This window comes from Diceros bicornis, chromosome 5 (genome assembly GCF_020826845.1).
Source record: "Diceros bicornis minor isolate mBicDic1 chromosome 5, mDicBic1.mat.cur, whole genome shotgun sequence".
Lineage (NCBI taxonomy): Eukaryota > Metazoa > Chordata > Mammalia > Perissodactyla > Rhinocerotidae > Diceros > Diceros bicornis.
The window spans coordinates 69,017,226-69,039,248 of record NC_080744.1 but is presented as its reverse complement, the minus strand read 5'-3'; the positions used below and the strand labels follow the sequence as shown (position 1 = coordinate 69,039,248).

At 36.7% G+C, this 22,023-nt stretch overlaps 1 protein-coding gene across 11 annotated transcripts in view; it reads right to left on the bottom strand.

Annotated features, from left to right (window-relative positions):
- The window catches only part of PEAK1 (pseudopodium enriched atypical kinase 1), a 319,364-nt gene that overhangs the window by 143,606 nt on the left and 153,735 nt on the right, over positions 1-22,023 (bottom strand). For 10 of the 11 annotated variants that reach the window (XM_058542131.1, XM_058542137.1, XM_058542133.1 and 7 more), the window contains one exon: positions 20,280-20,444. The exons of the other annotated variant lie outside the window; for it this stretch is intronic. The gene's annotated coding sequence lies outside the window, so the exon portion shown is untranslated. The remainder of the gene's footprint in view (positions 1-20,279; positions 20,445-22,023) is intronic. 11 annotated transcript variants of the gene reach the window in all.

The window sequence follows — 22,023 nt, the reverse complement described above, 5'->3', positions numbered from 1 at the left end:
ACATTCGTGCCCATCTTTCTCCACTTTATATGGGACGCCACCACAGCATGGCTTGCCAAGCAGTGTGTCGGTGTGCACCTGGGATCTGAACCAGTGAACTCCGGGCCGCTGCGGCGGAGCGCACGCACTTAACTGCTTGCGCCACCGGGCCAGCCCCCAGGTACGTACATTTTTAAAACTTTTGATATACATTGTCAACATGCCCTCAGAAAGGTCTTTTATCTTTAAATTTTGACTCAAAATTTACCTCCTCTGCAGAACTTTCTCTGATTAGCCCTTTCCCCTTGTTCCATCTGTGTAACTATTTGGTCTCATTAAATTGCTGTTATATTTATTGGACCATATAAGCAATTACTGCTTTAATGAGACATTAAGCCTCTAGGCTTTGCTTACAAAGTACATAATATGTCTTAGCGGAACTCTAAGAGAGGAGAAAATACACAGAGTATTGATAAACTTATGGGCTATGAAATGGCTAACAAAGTTGGGCATAAAAAGATGAGGTGTTGGAATTAAATGGGTAACTCTCTTTTCCATGAATGGAGCATATTCTAATCATTTTTATATTTTCCTACTGTTCTGGTTTGTGAGCCCATTAAAAGGTCTGGTAGGGTTTGCATTGTCTGTATTACCTTTGGAATTAGTGAAAAAAGTTCAAGCTCTGGAAAATTTTGTCAAATTTTCCATATCCTCAAAATTCTTATATGCCCTCTCTAGATTTCTATCATGCCTCACTTATAAAGCACGAAATTGAAGGCTGATGTCTTGTGACAGAAAAGTGTAATAATAAATCAGAAGCATTGCCTGTTTTGTTTTATTCTACTCGTAAAATGAAATCACATACATGAAAATAAGACTGAAGTCTCAAACTATGCAGTTTCAGAATTTGGCATTACTCACCATTAGCTAGTACTAATTAGGTCCAATTTTGTGAATGTTTCATTAAGAAAAAAATTAATTAGCTCTATTAGTTATGAATGTCACAGGAAAGCCCAGCCACTGGCACTCTGATTGTGCTGCTATTTGTTTTTAGGAATCATTTGCTGAGAATCGTTTCCTCTAGTTTTATTTCTATGCTTCAAATATATAATCTTAAAACATGGCAGCCCCTTGTATTGTGTGTTTCCTGCAAATATTAAGCAAATACGCTAAAGCAGGAGCATATTTTACATAATCACATATGTCAGACTAAATCTGAGCCAAGAAGGAGAATGAATGCAACTCACATCTGATTTATATTTGGCAAATATAGATATCATAAGCTCCTGGTTTGAATGCCTACATGCTATTTCCATGGCAACTGCATAAACATTTTCCTCATAACACACAGCCATCTTTATTCTTTACATCCCATTATTTATTTTTCCCACTCTGAGGGCAGAATCTAATTTATTCCCCAGGAAAAATCAATCAGTGATTTTCTTAATCAGTGGCATTTGAAGAGTAGGTGGCATAGTTCTTTTTAAGGAAAAGCCATTTCCACCAACGCTCTCGCTATGTGATAGAAGACTGGGGGAGAATAAAAGTAGTACTTGCTTTAAGGACAGTGTGATTACAAGTTGCAATGAATATTCCTTCAGAGAGAGATGAGATTATGCATTAGAAACCCACAGAAGGTTGGCCAAAGTGATCACACACAACTCACTCCAACTTCTCTTTTCCATGTGTGTGAAGTATCATGGAGACTCCTTTATGGAAAAAAAAAGTGATCTTTCATTCCTACAGTTTTGGCAGGCTTTGAAAAAATTCCTCTGCTGCTTTCCTTGTGTGATAGAGCTTGTATAGAATGACCAGCAACTAGAGGCAAGAGAAAGACTACCCACTTTAAAGCAGATCAAATGACAGCTAAAAGGAAGAATGAAAGGAAACCACATCAGGTTCCTTCCTTTTCTCTATTCTTTGAGCCTGAGCTAATTATCACAGATTCAAATGGCAGCAGATGGAAGAGATCCCATATTGGATTTTAGCTAACTATCAAATCAACAACAATTTCTACAAGTCCTCAAAGAGACAGTGGATCAATTAACATTCTTCAGTGCACTCAGAGCTCAATGGGCTAGCAACGGAAGCCTATTCTGGATGATATTAGCCATTCCCCTCCTCTGGACTTCCCTGGCACCACTATGATAACACTCACTGTTTCTGTTTATATATGATTCCCGCAAGGGACTTTTATAATGCCCCTCCAGTCTAACACAGTGCTCTGTGATCAGTAGGGTGCTTACTAAGCTAGTGGGTTAAATGAATCTTTACTTATTTATCATGTATACACATTTTCTGCAATATATAATACTCTTCAGTCAAAAGATTAAACTGTCTTAAAATTCTACCATTTTGATGTTTCAATTCTCATGGCAGTCTTATTACTTCCTACGCTTCTATAAGGTGAATCTCGTACCCTCTCCTTTCTTTCATTTATCTCCAAGGCCTATGTCAAGGTATGCACCAAGGACCTTTTGATTCTTTTTGGTTTTGTTTTTAAATGTTTCAGTACCATTTGTTGAAAAGACTAATCTTCCTTCATTGGATTGCTTCTGCACCTTTGTCAAAAATCAACTGACCATATAAATATAGGTCTGTTTCTGGACTGTTTATTCTTTTCCACAGATCTATGTGTCTAACGATAAAACAATATACTGTTTGATTACTGCAGTTTTATTCTAAGTCTTGATATCAGGTAGTCTGAGTGCTCCAACTCTGCTCCTATTCAAAATTGTTCAAAATTGTTTTGGCTTTTCTAGTTCCTTTGCCTTTCCAAATAAATTTTAGAATCAGCTTGTGGACTGACAAAACAATTCCTGCTGGAATTTTCATAGGGATTTCATTCAATCTACAGAACAATTTGGGAGAATTGATATCTTAACAATATTGACTCTTCCAAAAGTTGAGCACAGTATCTCCATCTAATGAGATCCTCTTTGATTTCTTTCATCAGTGCTTTGCAGGTTTCCAGCACATAGAAGCTGCACATAATTCATTTGATTTATACCTAAGTATTTCATTATAATGCTATTGTAAATGGTATTTTTAAAAATTTCAACTTTCAATTATTAATTACTAGTATATAGAGATATGATTTATTTTTATATAATGACTTTGTATCCTGTGACTTTGCTAAATTTACTTAGTAGTACTAACAGATTTTTTTGGGTGGACTCTGGGATTTTCTACATAGAAAATTATTTCATTTGCAAATACAGAGAGTTTTATTTCTTCCTGTACAATCTACATTCCTTTTATTTTCTTTTTTCTTCCCTTACAGAACTGGCTATGACCTCTAGTACCATGTTGACATCCTTCTTTTGCTCCAGTATTAGGAAGAAAGCATTCAGTTTTTCATCATTAAGTATGATATTAGCTGTAGGATATTTATATTTGTCTTTTGTCAGGTTAAGGAAATTCTTTCTTTTTTTTTTTTTGTGAGGAAGACTGGCTCCAAGCTAACATCTGTGGCCAATCCTCCTCTTTTTGCTGAGGAAGATTGGCTCTGAGCTAACATCCATGCCCATCTTCCTCCATCTTGTATATGGGATGCCACCACACATGGCTTGATGAGCAGTGCATCCATCTGCACCAGGGATTCAAATCTGAGAACCCCAGGCCGCCGAAGCGGAGCGCGCGAACTTAACCACTACGCCACCAGGCAGGCCTGGGAAATTCTTTCTATTCCTAGTTTGCTGAGAGTTCTTTATCATGAATTGACAAAGTATCTAACTATTGACATAATCATGCTTTTTTCCTTTTAGTTTACTGATATGCAAATTGTACTGATTCATTTTTTTTTTTTTTGGTGAGGAGATCAGCCCTGTGCTAACATCTGCCAATCTTCCTCCTTTTTCCTGTGCTGAGGAAGACTGGCCCTGGGCTAACATCTGTGCCCATCTTCCTCCACTTTATATGGGACACTGCCACAGCACGGCTTGCCAAGCAGTGTGTCGGTGCGCGCCCGGGATCCGAACCAGTGGACCCCAGGCTGCCGCAGCGGAGTGCGCGCACTTAACCACTTGTGCCACTGGGCCGGCCCATGTACTGATTCATTTTTGAAGATTAAAACAACCTTCTATTCCCAGGATAAAGTTTGCTTAGTCATAATGTACTATCATATCTAGACATTGCTGGTTTTGATTTGCTAATATTTTGTTTAGAATTTTTATGTCTATGTCTGTGGTTGTCAATCTTGTAGCATCACTTTTTTTTTTTTTTAGGAAGATCCGCCCCGAGCTAACATCGGTTGCCAATCTTCCTCTTTTTCTTTTTTCTCCCCAAAGCCCCAATACATAGTTGTGTATCATGGTTGCAGAGCGGTAGCTCTTCCAAGTGGGACCCTGCCTCAGCATGGCTTGATGAGTGGTGAGTAGGTCCGTGCCGCCAAAGCAGAACACTCGAACTTAATCGCTATGCCACCGGGCCAGCCCCTTGTAGAGTCTTTAGCTTGTTTTGATATCAGGATAATACTGACTTTATGAAATGAGTTGGGAAGTGTTCTTTCTTTTTTTATTTCCTGGCTGAGTTTGTGTAGAATTGATATTATTTCTTCCTTAAATGCTCGGTAGGATTTGCCAGTAAAGGCATCTGGGCCTAGGAGTTTTCTTTAGTGGAAAGTTTTAAACTCCAAATTCCATTTCTTTAATACATATAAGATTATTCAGATTATCTGTTTTTTGAGAGCTGTGGTAGTTTGGGCCTTTCAACAAATTTTTCCATTTAAGTTTTTGAATTTATGGGCCCAAAGTTTTGTTCATATTTCATCTCCTGATGGACATTTGGGTTGTTTCCACCTTTAGGCTATTGTGAATACTGCTGCTAGGAACATTTGCATACAAATATTTGTTTGAGACCCTGTTTTCAACTCATATGGAAATTCTATGTTTAACTTTTTGAGGGATCATCTAACTTTTTCACAGCAGCTGAAACATTTCACATTCCCACCAGCAATGTATGAAGATTCCAATTTCTCCATGTCCTTGCCAACACTTGCCATTTTCCATTTTTCTGCCTATAGCCATCCTCGAGGATGTGGCGTGGTATCTCATTGTGATTGGCACCTTTTTTTTTTTTAACTTGGCCACCTGCCTGATGATTTTGGGAGGGTCAGCATGAGAATCCAGGAGTCAAGGTGATTTTCCATTGTTGGCAGATGGGCAGCGGGGTGTAGAAAAAATATTAGTTAAGAAATCTATCTGGAACCAAAGATACTGACTGTGCATTTCCCAATTTTGCAACTAACAAAGCATCTGTGTCTTGTTTCCTTTTAAACATTCCTCATATGAAACTTACCTGTGTGTTAACACCAATTATACAATGGCCCATTATGTATCATCAGAGAGTACCATAGCACCAGAATGTTTTATGTTTTCCTTCCTTTCTATATGCCAAACCAGTGGAAGGAAACAAAAGGTGGGCCTGACTCCAAGAAGAATGAGTTTCTTAGAGATCACGTTTCCTTTCATTTTTACAATTTGGCGTTTTCAGATAAGCTTTCCTGTGACCATATGCCAGAACTGTTAATCTTCAAAATGTACAAGCCAGAATGATAATACTAATTTTTTTCCTCCATTATCCTGTTGCCATTACATGGGGACAATTATCTCAGATTTAAAGTACCTGGGAATAACAGGTTTGTCTATTACATACAAGAATTTTTGCAGATATCCAGTTTTTCACTGTGATAAGAACGTGGTGGGTGAATTTCCCTTCTAATAACAGAAACAAGGGGGCTCTTTGCATTTATTATGCTCTTCAATCTTCTCATATGTTTAGTGGTATTCCAGTTGATTATCATTAATTTAGAACATTTACTGCTAATTACAGTTGGCACAATGACTCAAAGGGTAAAAATGTGTTCTCAACACCCACAGTAATCCTCTTCTTCAAAATTGCTGCAGATTCCTATCTCTACCTGCATCATCCCATGTGCCAGGGCCAAGCCCTTGGTGAAAGGACTTCTAAGCTCTTCTCCAAGTCCAGATAAACATCCTCTTCCTGGGTCATCTCATCATGATGTTTTCAGAGGTTAATTCTTCCCACAGAGCATGACTGGCTTCTTACTGCATAGCACTGCTGTCTTGCCGGCAATGCATGTGTAGAGCGAGAATTTCTACCACATGATACAGTCACTTCTTGGTTATTGGACTATACTAGAGAATATTTCTGCTACAATCATCTCAGTGGCAAAGAATTTCTAAAATCCAATGTTAGAGGAGATGTAAGCCTACAGAAATAATTGTTTTCCCAATGAATGTCTTAAAAAATATATTAATGAAAACCTACAGAATGATGGAGTTACATTCTTCCAAAACATAACGCAGATTTAACAAGACAGTGGCACTTTAGGTAGCAAGAAGAGAACACAAGATAACAAAGCTATAACATAACAGCAAATCTCCACTACTGACTAGAGTATATCACCTACTCTTCTATGCTCTATTTTTTTTTGAACTCATATGAAAAAATACAATTAAATGAATATCACATATCAGTGAAGGATGCAAAATGTACATGTAGTATATCATCATTTATACTACATATCATTTATGAGTACACACAAAAGAATATATAGTCACCAACCTCACAGAGCATTTTCTCTGGAGAAGGAAGGATAGGAATGAGATTGGAGAGTTATACAAAGAGGATTTCAATCATTTCTAAATTGTTTTATTTCTTTTAGCAAGAATGACAAAATATTAGCATTCAACTAATTCTTGGTGATGAGACAATAGATGTTTGTTATTCTGAATTCTTCTGAGGAAGAACTTTCCTTCTTGGAGTAGAGTAATATCTGACCAAAACACATTTTGATCTATATAGTTTGAAAGAATACTTGAAGTGATACTGTAATTTCTGAGTGACATTGGGCAAGTACATTTGCCTCCAAGAGCTTCCATTTCCTTTCATGTAAAGTAAAAGTGTTGAAATAAAACATCTTGGATAACTTCCTCAACTTTACAAGTCTATGACTTTTTTTTTTCCTAGAGGAGGTAAATGTATCTCTGTACATGTTACTCCCTTTGCCAAGACTTCTTTTCCTCTAGCTTGTTCCCTGGCAGTAAACTCCTATTTATCTAGTAACACTCAGCACAAAGGATACCTTTGTGCTTTGGGAAGCCTTCCCTCAAGCTTCCCAGGCAGGGAAAAGTACTATCACAGCTCTCTGCTCATACTTCCATTAAGTACTTGATACACTGCTATATCTGTCTATTTATATATAGTGAGCCACTGAGGACAGGACCTGTACTGCATCCTTCTTTGTATCCCCTGAACCTTCTACAGTGACATGCTTACAGCCAAGAAAGATATAATATACATAAACCGCTTAAACCAAAGTTAGCACGAAGTAAATTATTTTCATCTATTGCAAATATTATTTTTTCCCAAGTAAATGTATGATGAATGAATGAATGAATGAATGAATCAGTATGTAAAATGGCATGAAATTCACTCCATCAGTCAGGGAGGTTGATCGTCCCACTACATAGAAGGCAGGGGCATAACCCAGAAGATCTCTGAACATTCTCTCCAAAAGAATCCACAGGGTCCTTTTGAATTTTATGGCCTTGGTTTAGAAAGCAAGGATGAAATAACTTGTCTGTTTCTACTTTTGCTTTTTCTCATATTACACAGCTTTTTACAGGGAACATGAAACATTTCCCACTTAAACAAAATTTCAGAATATTAAGATACACTAAACCTTGGACTGAAAAACTGTCATAAATAAAATATTTGATCATGTGTATTTGGATACTATGAAATTGACTGCAACAGTTCATTCAAACCCTTCTCAAATGGGGCCTTGCTACAGTTCTTACGGTGGAGGAGGAATAGTGATAATGTGGAGGTGAGAGAGAACTTAGTGGAAAACAGCAAGTAATCCCTCCCAGAAACCCAAGGAAGCAGGAGGGTAGATCTCACCATCCCTAGTACTCTCTTGGCCCAACCTCCTTAGATCAGGCTCATGAAACAGTTGCTAACTGGGAGATTCTTGGAATCAGTGGCATTGTCCTGGTAGTCTGCCAGCCGGCCATAAGACCTAGAAATGCCCTTGACAATATTTAAGCCAAAGTAGACAACTGCCACCAGATGGAATAGGAAGAATTTGGAACTCAAAGCTGCACACTCAGAACTCCTAACCGGGGACATGTGTAGCTTCCTCCAGCCATTTCATTAAGCCAGAAGTAATATGACTTTGCATTTTATAGGACTGAATTTTTTGGACCACACAGATTAATTATGGCAGGGTTACTTTTTGTTTTGAAATAGAAATTCATGGGAAGTTGCAAAGATAGTACAGAGAGGCCCCATAAACCCTTTAACAAATTTGCCCCAATAGTGACATCTTGCATAAATATAATACAATATTAAAACCAAGAAATTGACATCAGTACAATGTATGTGTATTCTATGTCATTTTATGACACGTGCAGATTACTGTAGCCATCACCACAACCAAGATACAGAACTTTTCCTTCACTGTAAAGATCTCCCTTGTACTATGTCTTTACAGTCACACTCATCCACTTAACCCTCAACCTTCCTAACCTCATGGCAACAACTAATCTGTTCTCCATCACTATAATTTTGTCATTTCAAGAATGTTATATAAATGAAATCATACAGTATTTGACCTTTTGAGACTGGCTTTTTTCACTCAGCATAATGTCTTTGAGATACATGCAAGTTGTGGCGTGTATCATTAGTTCATTCCTTTTTATTGCTGATATAGTATTCTGTGGTATGGATGTACCACAGTTTAACCATTTCCCTATTGTAGGACATTTTGGTTGGTCCAATTTGTGGCTATTACAAATGAAGCTGGTATGAACAATCACGTACAGGTTTTGTGTGGACATAAGTTTTCACTTTACTGAGATAAATGCCCAAAGTGTAATTGCTTGGTCAAATGATAAGTGTATGTTTAGTTTTTAAAGAAACTATCAACTCATTTTCCAGAGTGTCTACCATTTTACATTCCTGCCAGCAATATGTGCAAGATCTAGGTCCTCTGCATCTTCACCAGCATTTGGTAGTGCTACTATTTTTTATTTTAACTGTTCTAATAAATACGTAGTGATAACTCATCATGGTATTAATTTGCATTTCCCTAATGGCAAGTGATTGTTGAATATCTTTTCGTGTGCCTATTTGCCAATGATATTAAAAGAGAGTATATCCCCTTTGGTGACATGTCTCTTCACGTCTTTTGCCCATTTTTGAATTTGATTGTTTTCTTAACTGTTGAGTTTTGAGAATTCTTTAGATATTTTATATATGACCCTTTTGCCTTCTCTTCTTTTTAATGGGGTCTACTGTAGAGCAAAAGTTTTTAATTTTGATGAAGTCCGACATTGATTTTTGTTTATGGATTGTGCTTTGGTCTCATATCTAATTACTCTTCACCAAGCTCTAGGTCCTAAATATTTTCTCCTATGTTTCCTTCTAAAAAGTTTTATAGTTTTACACTTTACATTTATATCTATGATCCATTTTGAATTAATTTTTGTATAAGGTGTGAGAGTTAGGTTGAGGTTCTTTTTCTTTTGTCTATGAATATCCAGTGGCTCCTGCACTGTTTGATGAAAAGACAATCTATTCTCCATTGAATTGCCCTTATACCTTTGTAAAAAAAAAAAAAAAAAAATCAGCTGGCTATACTTGTGTGGGGCTATTTCTGGATTACCTATTTTGTTCCATTGATTTATGTGTCTAATCTGCTGCCAATACCAGTCTTGACTACTACAGCTTGCAAGTGGGTAGAGTGATTCCTTTCATTTTATTCTTTTTCAAAATTGTTTCAACTGTTCTAACTCTTTTGCTTTTCCATATAAATTTTTATCTATATATATATGAACAATCTTGTTGAGATTTTAGGAATTGAGTTAAACCTATACATTAATTTGGGGAGAAGTGGTATTTTTAATATGTGGAGTCTTGATGATAGGTCTAATCATCTTAAACTTTGATGACTGGCTAATATATAGTCCTGCATCACTTAACAACAGGGATATGTTCATTACGCGAATATTAAAGAGAGTACTGAAGGGAAACAAAATTTGCCACCCCACAATGTGTCTCTTTAACAGAATTATTTTAGGCTGATTACTTTTAAGAAACAAAAGAGTCAGAAAGTTTTTCTTGTTACCTTCCCCTTAATTGCCTAAAAGAATTCAGATAAAAAAAACCTGTCTCAGGAAGTGAGCTATCATGATAGTTGGCATAACATCAACTAGGTGGTGGACAGGGAGGAACCTAGGAAAGCCTGTTTGTTGGGTTCCCCTCTGTGTTCTTCTGTTTCTGTGTGGCCAAACACTTGTTTTCCAAATGTTTGCTCCTTTTCACCTACCTGCAAATTGCCTTCCTTCCATTTGAAGTCCCTGACTCTTCCCACCCCCAACCTCTTCTTTTGTCTTTAGCTGAGGATGGTATTTAAGGTGAGGGCTCCAGTCATTTTGGCAAATTACTCGGTTTTCCTGGGTTTCTTCTCATGTATACATGTTATTAAACCTTTTGTTTATCTCCTGTTAATCTGTTTCCTGTCAATTTAATTCTTAGACAAGCCAGAAGAACCTAGAAAGGTAAAGGAAAATTTACCTACAGTACTTACACAAACCTAGATGGCATAGCCTACTACACACCTTGGATACAGGGTACTAATCTTATGGGACCACTGTCGTATATGTGGTCCATCATTGACCAAAACGCCGTTATGTGGCACATGACTGTACTTTGTTTTCTACAATTAGAATAAGAAGTACCTATTTAAAGAGGACTGTATATAAATTTAATAGAAAAATTTATGCCACTAAAATAAACTCATTTCTGGATTCATTACTATTTTAGTCTTTAGTGACAGTATCTGTTTCTGAGACTGAAAAACAATGAAGAATTTTTCTGGGGATAAAGAGAATAGAGAAAGGCAAACAAGACTTCTAGGGAGGACAGCTGAGTAAAGAGGTCAGTTTTGCATTTTTTCCCACTCATATCGTCTATCTTTCTCTGTCCTCTAAGTCTCTATCTCAAATAAAATGTAGGTCTGCTGATATCATCTTCAAATAACTTAACCATTACTTAGTAGTAGATTAAGTTATCTTTTCTTTTATATTATATAATAACTAACACTTTAAGAACATAATCAAAACAATGACAGGTTACTGACAAAACAAAATTGATGCTGCAAGAGAAACATAATATGTACCTCAAGGGAGTATAATTTTACAAAGCTGAAATGAGAATGTTGCTAATAAGACCTTCTCCTTAACTGCTACTAGGTAAAGAAGCAACTTCGACAAGTGGTACTGACTATTTGTAAACTAGAATAAACTCCTGGTTAGGAGCTCAGGCTATGGAATCAGATAGACCTGGCTCTACCTCTAACTAGCAACTTGATGTAGGGCAATTTACTGAACTTCTTTGATAATGTGTTTCCTCATATGTAAAATGAAGATATTTAAAAATAGGACCTATGTCAAACAGAGTTGTGAAGCTTAAGGTAATGCACATTAAACACTAATCCCAATGCTTGGCATATGGTAATCACTCAATACACATTAATTACTATTATTTTTAATTGCTTTTTGTCCGGGCAAATTATACACAGGCTTCCCTACATAAAGACAGTTTTCATTTAGATGAAGGTATAGAAGAAGCTCTAAAGGCCTATCAAGCTTTATGAGTTTCAGATGCTAAGTAGATATATTGTTCCGAGTGGTCTGCAAGAACACACCCTCCCACCTCCAAGAACCATAATTTTAAGCTAATGAAACAAAATTAGATAGAACTGTGTTTGACTTAACTTTAACATTACATAGCTAGAAGGTCATCTTTTAAATTTTAGCCTCTTCAAAGTGGCCATGATAGTTTGCACAACTAGAAATCTGAATTTCTAATTAGAAATTCTGTTAATCGTACAATTAGAAATCTGACTCCATTTCTTCTTCAAATGGCACAGTAGATTTGGGATTTTGGAGGCACTCAGATTGGATGGGGCCAGAAAAATTAAATACATAAATGCAGATGGTCTTTAAGTTTATATACCTTCTGGATGTGAGTTATATGACTTCTGAACTGGGCTAGATGGGTGAATCAAAGCAGTTCTTTTGTTTTATTTTGTAGACAGTTCAAGTTCTAATCTAATCTGTTCCTTGATAATATTACAACCCTGAAAACAAATTTGGTAGTGAAAAAAGTGTAAATTAATGATTAGAAATATCATATAGTGGATTTTAATGATCCTATCCATGGTTACCAAAAATCACTGAGAGATGGACTTAAACAGAATTAAGAGTTTGATAAAAGAGTGGTAAACTGTTGCAGTAAAAATTTTGACAATGTTGTTTCGTTTTGGTTCATTAATGAAATTCCAGTTATATAAGATTATAGAATCAGATATAATTAATTGGGTAAATAAAACTTAGATCATTAATGGAGAAGATGGAAATTTGGTGACTTTCTACATATTACCAGTATAAGCAGATGTTCAGCACTTTAATTTCTGCTGTGTTTCAAAAGTAACTTTCTTCAACTTTACTTAATTTTTTAATGAAGACTAGAAAGAATTTACTGGACACTGAAAGGGGCTAAATGCTGCTACATGGCTGGAAGTGACAATAACATGGAAAAGTTCCAATTATGCCATAAGTAGAGGTTTAACCAATAACTGGAGAATGTTGTAAAAATCGATGTTAAGATATTTTTAATGTTAGCATAGGGAGCAGTAACTAGAATATTTGTTCTTTATATACTATTGATCTTGGGTTACACTTGTCAATTTGAATCATTTCCTTGAAGTAGGTCTTGTATTCCTTAGAATCATTAGGACCAGTAATTCATACTGCATATGATTGATTTTTTACATCTCCTTTCACAGCAAGGACCTAGTTTTAGTAAATTGCACCCGTTCATTACTAAGATACAGTGATCAAGGAAACAAATGATTATCCCTCAAAATCAAATTAATAGACTTCCAGTGAATAAAAGTTCTAATTGTTCACAAGGATATTGTAAACAATTTGTAAACATTTGAATCTTTACAAAACAGGCATTGAAAAAATTATGGCCTAAGATCAAGGAGATTTAAGAAGACTGACAAAGAATCTTAAGTCATTCTATAATTGCTTTCCATTCTACTTGAAATGTAACAGTCCTTGCAATTTCACAAGAAGAAATAATTTCATAACCTTTTCAAATTTCTCTCTCCTTTTCTATTCTGGATCCCTGTGTCTTTTATAACTCTAAATTCCTGAGAAGGAGGGCAAAGGAGAAAATAAAGATTAAATAAAATTAAGATGTCAGATATGAAGGGAAAAAGATCAAGGGACCAGATGTCAATTAAAGAAACTAGAAAAAAACATAAGGTTAAGAAAACAAGACCAAAAAACTTCTGCATATGTGATAGGATACTACCACTTATGTTGCTTGGGTTATTTCTATGAAAGGAAAAAATATTTGGTGAAGGATGGACCTATAAGTGCCATATTCTTACTCAAATAAGCTTATCTGTTTCTAAGTTAAGAAGTGCTTAACCTGGGAAAACAACAATTCTTTTGACCAATATTAGGGTCAAATATTAAGGGCCAAAATAAAAACCTGACTATGCTAAATAAGTTACAAAATTATCAGTTTCATCTACACTTTGGTATTTGTAAGGTAAATATTTAAACTTAAAAAGAAATCCATTCGAGTGATGTCAGCATTATGGCACAGTGAGTTGTTCCCTTTGTCTCTCTCCTCTAAGTTAAAACTAAATGGACATTTATTGACAAGTAGAGATTCCCTGCACAGCACGACAGGACATCTGAGAGATCCACGCACCCATGCATCTGAATATGGGTGGACTGGATCCCTGGGAGGCAGTGGAACTAGCCTCCTCCTTTTTTTACTTTACCAAAATCTGTCTTTATTAAAATGAACAAACCATTAGAGTACTATGAGTACATCCTTCCCCCTCCCCGGCAGCAGTGACCTAGGTCGTGGTTCCTCAGACAGCGGCCAGTGTGACTGTAAGAGGAGGCAGGGGCAGCCTGTCTCCAGCAAACGCTTTTGGAGTTGTAGCCTGGCCCGTGGGAGGGACCACCATGCCGTGGGGACCCCGAGTGGCACAGCTCAGCCCCCATGAAGGAACCCCCACCAAGTGCAGCAACTCAGTTGAGGTGTCTGCGAGCAAGAGCCAGCCCAAACATGAAAGAAAGAGTACCTCCCCTCCTGCCTAGTGCACCACCTTGGCTGGTCCCTTGCCGAGTGCAGTGGTCCCACACCAGAACAACCCATCAGTGGAGCACAGAGGACCCACCTGCACATGTGTGCCTGACATACCAAGTGGCTGTGGCCAGTGCACAAACACAGAGAAGTCCTACCGGCACAACTTCCAGAAGACGGGGCAGGATCAGAAAACACAGCTCCTGCCCAGCCCCAGCAATGGCAGGTGGAATCTGCAACCAGATACTACCACAAATGCGGCAGCAAAGGATCACTTCACCAAACACCATGAAGAACTACATTAACACTTCCAAGCAGAAGGAAAAGGACAAGTCTCCAGGAACCAATCCTGAACCCACAGAAATCTTCAATCTAAATGACAGATAATTCAAAATAGTTATCATAAAGAAACTGAACGAGTTACAAGAAAACTCAGAAAGATAATTCAATGAGCTCAGGAATAAAATTCATGAGCAGAAGGAATACTTCACCAAAGAGATTGAAACTCTAAAAAAAGAACCAAACAGAAATTCTGGATATGAAAAACACAATTAATAAGATAAGAAATAATCTAGAATCCATAAAAAAAAAGAGCTGACGTTATGGAGGACAGATTTAGTGATTTAGAGGACAGAAATATAGAAATGCTTCAGGTGGAGGAGAGAGAACTAAGATTAAAAATAAATAAATAAATTCATTGAGAAATATCTGACTCAATTAGGAAGAGCAACATAAGAATTACAGGTATTCTAGACAGATAAAACAGGGAGAAACATGCAGAGAGCTCCTTCAAAGAAATAATAGCTGAGAACTTCCCAAACCTGGGGAAGGAACTGGACTTAAAGTACATGAAGACAATAGAACTCCTAATTACATCAATGCAAAAAAACATTCTCCAAGGCATATAATACTAAAACTGGTAAAAGTCAATGACAAAGAAAAAATATGAAGGGCAGCAAGGCAGAAGAAAATAACCTACAAAGGAATCCCTATCAAGCTTTCAGCGGATTTCTCAGCAGAAACCTTAAAGGCTAGGAGAGAATGGAATGATATGTTCAAAATACTGAAAGACAAAAACTTTCAGCCAAGAATACTCTATTCAAGGAAACTATCCTTCAGGTCCGATGGAAAAATAAAGGCTTTGCCAGATAAACAAAAGTTGAGTCAGTTCATCACCCCTAGGCCTGCCTTACAAAAAATGTTGAAAGAAGCCCTCCCATCTGAATATAAAAACCAAAGGTTTACAAGACCTTGAGCAAGGAGATAAATAGACAGATAGAGTCAGAAAATTGCACTTCTATATCAGCATAGGTTAGTAAACACTTAATTATAAGATAAAAGACAAAGGGAAGGAAAGCATCAAAAACAACTGGAAACACTTCAATTTAGTTACAAACTGACAACAAAGAACAATTTGTTACAACAATAACTCAGAAGGGGAAGAGGAAAGAGATGGAACCCTCTAATGGATATAAGAGGCCATCAGAAAATGGACTATCTCATCTATAGATCTTTTATACAATCCTAATGGTAAACACTAAACAAAAAATCAGAGCAGAGACACAAATTATAAATAAAGAGAAAACTGGGTAAACCATCAGAGAAAAGCACAAAACTGAAATGGCAGTCAGAAAAACAAGGGAAAAGAAAGAATGGAAATAAAGAACAACCAGAAAACAAGAGATAAAATGGCAGTATAAAGGCCTCATATATCAATAATCACTCTAAATGTAAATGGATTTAATTCTCCAATCAAAAGACATAGGGTGGCTGGATGGATTAAAAAAGACCCAAAAATATGCTGCCTCCAGGAAACACATCTCAGCTCTAACACAAACATAGGCTCAGAGGGAAGGGATGGAAGATGATACTCCAAGCAAATGGCAAGCAAAAGGAAGCAGGTGTTACCATACTTCTATCCAACGAAGCAGGCTTCAACATAAAAAAGACAATGATGGACAAAGAGGGGCAGTATATACTGACAAAAGAGACATTCAACCAAGAGGAAATAACTTGAAAATATATGCACATAACACAGGAGAATCAAAATATATAAAACAACTATTAACATACCTAAAGGGAGAAATTGACAGTAACACAGTAATAGTAGGGGACCTCAACACCCCACTTACATCAATGGATAGATCATCCAGACAGAAAGTCAACAAGGAAACAGTGGCCCTAAAAGAAATACTAGACCAGATGGACTTAGACATATATAGAACATTGAATCCAAAAAAAGCAGAATAGACATTCTTCTCAACTGTACATAGAACATTCTCAAAGACAGACCATATGTTGGGAAACAAGGCAAGCCTGAATAAATTTAAGAAGACTGAAATGATATCAAGCACCTGTCCTGACCATAATGCTATGAAACTAGAAATCAACGACAAGAAAAAGCCTGGGAAAGTCACAAATATGTGGAGACTAAACAACATGCTACCGAACAAGCATTGGATCAATGAAGAAACCAAAGGAGAAATCAAACAATACCTGGAGACAAATGAAAATGAAAACACAACATACCACCTCTTCTGTGATGGAACAAAAGTGGTGCTAAGAGGGAAATTTATAGCGATACAGGCCTACCTCATCAAAGGAAAAAAATCTCAAATAAACAATCTTAAACTACACCTAACAGAATTAGAAAAAGAAGAACAAACAAAGCCCCAAATCAGCAGATGGAGGGAAATAATAAAAATCAGATCAGTAATAAATGAAATAGAGGCTAAAAAAACAATAGAAAGGATCAATGAAAAAAAGAGCTGGTTCTTTGAGATGATAAACAAAATTGACAAATCTTTAGCCAGGCTCACTAAGAAAAAAAAGAGAGAAGGCTCAAATAAATAAAACTAAAAATGAAATAAGAGAAATTACAATGGATACCACAGAAATACAAAGGACTATAAGAGAATACTATGAAAAACTTATGCCAACAAATTGGACAATCTAGAAGAAATGGATAAATTCTTAGGCTCATACAACCTCCCAAAACTGAATCGAGAAGAAATAGAGAATCTGAATAGACCAATCACAAGCAAAGAGATTCAAACAGTAATGAAAAACCTCCCAAAAAACAAAAGTCCAGGACCAGATGGCTTCTCTGGAGAATTCTACCAAACATTCAAAGATTTAATACCTATCCTTTTATTTATTTATTTATTTATTATAATTTTATTTATTTATTTATTTTCCCCCCAAAGCCCCAGTAGATAGTTGGATGTCATAGCTGCACGTCCTTCTAGTTGCTGTATGTGGGACATGGCCTCAGCATGGCCGGAGAAGCAGTGAGTCGGTATGCACCCGGGATCCGAACCCGGGCCGCCAGCAGCAGAGCGCGTGCACTTAACCACTAAGCCATGGGGCTGGCCCTAATACCTATCCTTTTAAACTATTCCAAAAAACAGAAGAAGATGGAACGTCTCCTAACTCATTCTATGAGGCCAACATTACCCTAATACCAAAACCAGAGGACAACACAAAGAAGGAAAATTACAGGCCAATATCGTTGGTGAACATAGATGCAAAAATCCTCAACAAAATATTGGCAAATCAAACACAGCAATACATTAAAAGTATCATACACCATGGTCAAGTGGGATTTATACGAGGGATGGTTCAACATCTAAAAATCAATCAATGTGATACACCACATTAACAAAATGAGGAATAAAAATCACATGATCATCTCAAAAGATGCAGATAAAGCATTTGACAAGATGCAACATCCACTTATGGTAGAAATTCTGAATAAAATGGGTATAGAAGGAAAGTACCTCAAAATAATAAAGGCCATATATGACAAACCCACAGCCGACATCATACTCAATGGGGAAAAACTGAAAGCCATCCCTCCGAGAATAGGAACAAGACAAGAGTGCCCACTCTCGCCACTGTTATTCAACATAGTGTTGGAAGTTCTGGCTGGAGCAATTAGGCAAGAAAAAGGAATAAAAGGAATCATATAGGCAATGAAGAAGTGCAACTCTCGCTGACTGCAGACGACATGATTTTATATATAGAAAACCCTAAAGAATCTATCAGAAAACTATTAGAAATAATCAACAACAATAGCAACGTTGCAGGGTACAAAAGCAACTTACAAAAATCAGTTGCATTTCTATACTCTAACGACGAACTAACAGAAAGAGAACTCAAGAATAAATCCCATTTACAAGCACAACAAACAGAATAAAATATCTAGGAATAAACTGAACCAAGGGAGTAAAAGATCTATATACTGAAAACTATAAGACAATATTGAAAGAAATCGAAGAAGACATTAAGAAATGGAAAGATATTCCACGCTCATAGATTGGAAGAATAAACACAGTTAAAATGTCCATATTACCTAAAGAAATCTATATATTCAATGCAATCCCAATCAGAATCCCAGTGACATTCTTCACAGAAACAGAACAAAGAATCCTAAAATTTATATGGAACAACAAAAGACCCCAGATAGCCAAATCAATCCTGAGAAAAAAAAACAAAGCTGGAGGCATCACAACCTTGACTTCAAAATATACTACAAAGCTATAGTAATCAAAATAGCATGGCACTGCCACAAAATCAGACATGTAGATCAATGGCACAGAATTGAAAGCCAAGAAATAAGACCACATATCTATAGACAGGTAATCTTCGACAAAGGAGCCAGGAACAAACAAGGGAGAAATCAAAGTGTCTTCCACAAATGGTGCTCAGAAAACAGGACAGCCACATGCAAAAGAATAAAGTAGACCATTTTCTTACGCCATACACAAAAAGTAACTCACAATGGATTAAAGACTTGAATGTAAGACCTGAAACCATAAAAATCCTAGAAGAAAATATAGGCAGCACACTCTTTGACATGGGACTTAGCAGTATCTTTTTGAATATCACGTCTACTCAGGCAAGGAAAACAAAAGAAAAAATAAACAAATGGGACTACATCAGACAGAAATGCTTTTTTTTTTTTTTTTTTTTTGTGAGGAGGACCAGCCCTGAGCTAACATCCAATGCCAATCCTCCTCTTTTTGCTGAGGAAGACTGGCCCTGGGCTAGTCTTCCTCTACTTTATATGGGACGCCGCCACAGCATGGCTTAACAAGCGGTGCGTCGGTGCGCACCCGGGATCCGAACCGGCGAACCCCGGGCCGCCGCAGCAGAACGTGCGCACTTAACCGCTTGCGCCACCGGGCTGGCCCCCGGAAATGCTTTTGTAAGGCAAAAGAAACCATGAACAAAATAAAGACAACCCACCAACTGGGAGAAAATATTTACAAATCATATATCAAAGAAGGGGTTAATTTCCAAAATACGTAAAGAACTCATATAACTCAATAAGAAAAAAACAAACAAACCGATCAAAAAATGGGCAGAGGATATGAACAGACATTTTTCCAAAGAAGACATGCAGATCGCCAACAGGCACATGAAAAGATGTACAATATCAATAATTATTAGGGAGATGCAAATCAAAACTACAGTATTAGCTCACACTCATCAGTATGGAAAACCGTATGGAGATTTCTCAAAAAATTAAAAATAGAAATACCATACGACCCAGCTATCCCACTACTGGGTATTTATCCAAAGAACATGAAAGCAACGATACAAAGAGATCCATGCACCCCTATGTTCACTGTAGCATTATTCACTGTAGCATTATGTGGAAGCTACCCAAGTGCCCATCAATTGATGAATGGATAAAGAAGATGTGGTATATACATACAAAACCATCTGATTTGCAACAACATGGATGGACCTTGAGGGTATTATGTTAAGCAAAACAAGAAAAGACAAACACCGTATGATTTCACTCATATGTGGAAGATAAACACATGGATAAAGAGAACAGATTAGTGGTTACCAGAGGGGAAGGGGTGGGAAGGTGGGCAAAAGGGGTAAAGAGGCACATCTGATCGACAAAAACAAGACTATTGGTAGTGAGCACGATGCAGTCTATACAGAAACTGACATATAATACTGTACACCTGAAATTACACAATAAAATAAAAAAAAAACTTAAAAAAAAAAGAAATCCTTTCAAATCATCTAAAGTTCTTGGTGAAAACGTAACATGAGATGAGAATTCTGGTTACCAGTTAAACTTGCAGTACTTCATCCATTATGGTGACAAAGGTGGTTTTAGCAGCTATCATTACACTCCTTTAAAACTTCAAAGTGCTTTAGGTCTTTCCAAGATGAACGTCCTTTCGTCCTTGCCTCTCATTCCTCAAGTTATTTTCTGAAGATAGGAATGTTTACTGCAAGAGAAAAAAGTAAAATAAAATAGAGCTAAACTGGAGAGTAAACTAGTTTTAAATATATTGGACATTTTTCTTTCCTTTAGGATATTCTTAATTTCATCCTCACTCAGTTATAATTGGTCTTACTCATTCAAGAAGTAAATTCCTTACTTAGGTGGAGCCATGGAGAGAACCGCACACAGTGAAGAACTATCCATGTCACACCTAAGAACCAAGTAACTTCTAAGAATCAAAGTAGCACTGATGTACTTGAGACTTGCTAAGACTTCATTTGATTGCCCTCGTATGCTTTTTTTTTTGGCTAGAAACATAAGAGCATTAATCGAATGAAAAATATGAAACTCTACTTCACCTTTATAAAAATCCAATTCTAAAAGTCGCAATGTCCAACTTCAATACAGCCTCTGTAAAATATGAAAGTAGCTATCTCTAAATGCAAAGATTTCTCTAACCACTTTGCATTTTTACTTGAGGCTTAAGTATGAAATATATTTATAATTTGGTATATAAAATATACTTAAATTAATAAATTCTTATCTACTTCTGACTCGGATACTGATTACATGTATGTTCAAAATGGCCCAACCTCCTGTTTTTTTTCTTTATAACACCAAATACAAGGAAAATACTGGAAGAGTTAAACAGAAAGTGAAAGATAAATCTGATTTTTTTTTTATTTTTATTTTTTGTGAGGAAGATTAGCCCTGACCTAACATCCATTCCCAATCCTCCTATTTTTGCTGAGGAAGATTGGCCCTGGGCTAACATCTGTGCCCATCTTCCTCTACTTTATATGGGACACTGCCACAGCATGGGTTGACAAGCAGTGTGTCGGTCTGTGCCCAGGATCCGAACCTGCGAAACCCCGGGCTGCTGAAGCGGAGCGTGCAAACTTAACCACTATGCCACCGGGCCAGCCCCTAAATCTGGTTATTTTTAAATGATTCCTGATTGTGCTTACATATTACAGAATTGAACCTTTCAATAAATTTTAAGACAATATAAAAGCATTTTAAAAAGGAAGTTTTTGGGGCCAGCCCAGTGGCATAGTGGTAAGCTTGCATGGTCTGCTTTGGCAGCCCGGGATTTGCAGGTTCAGATCCTGGGCGCGGATCTACATGCCGCTCATCAAGCCATGCTGTGGCTCCACATCACATACAAAAAATAGAGGAAGATTGGCACAGATGTTAACATAGTGCCAATCTTCCTCACCAAAAAAAAAAAGAAAGAAAGAAGTTTTTGTTTATGCACCATGAAACAATATCTAACTCCAACACTGCTGAATTATTCATGATAAAAACAACACTCAATTTTTTTACTGCACTTATATCCATCACTTCATGTGATACATAACAACATTAAGTGGTATGTAGGAGAAATACTACCAAGAAAATATATATATATATATATATGATATATATACACACCACCTATACATAGATGAAATGATGATGTCCAGGATCACATATACAGTGGCAAAATTATTTAGTTGTATGTCTGTTATGAGTCTTTAGAGAAGAAAAATGCAATTTATGACAATTTTATTTTGAAATTTGAATATGAAAAAAACGAACAT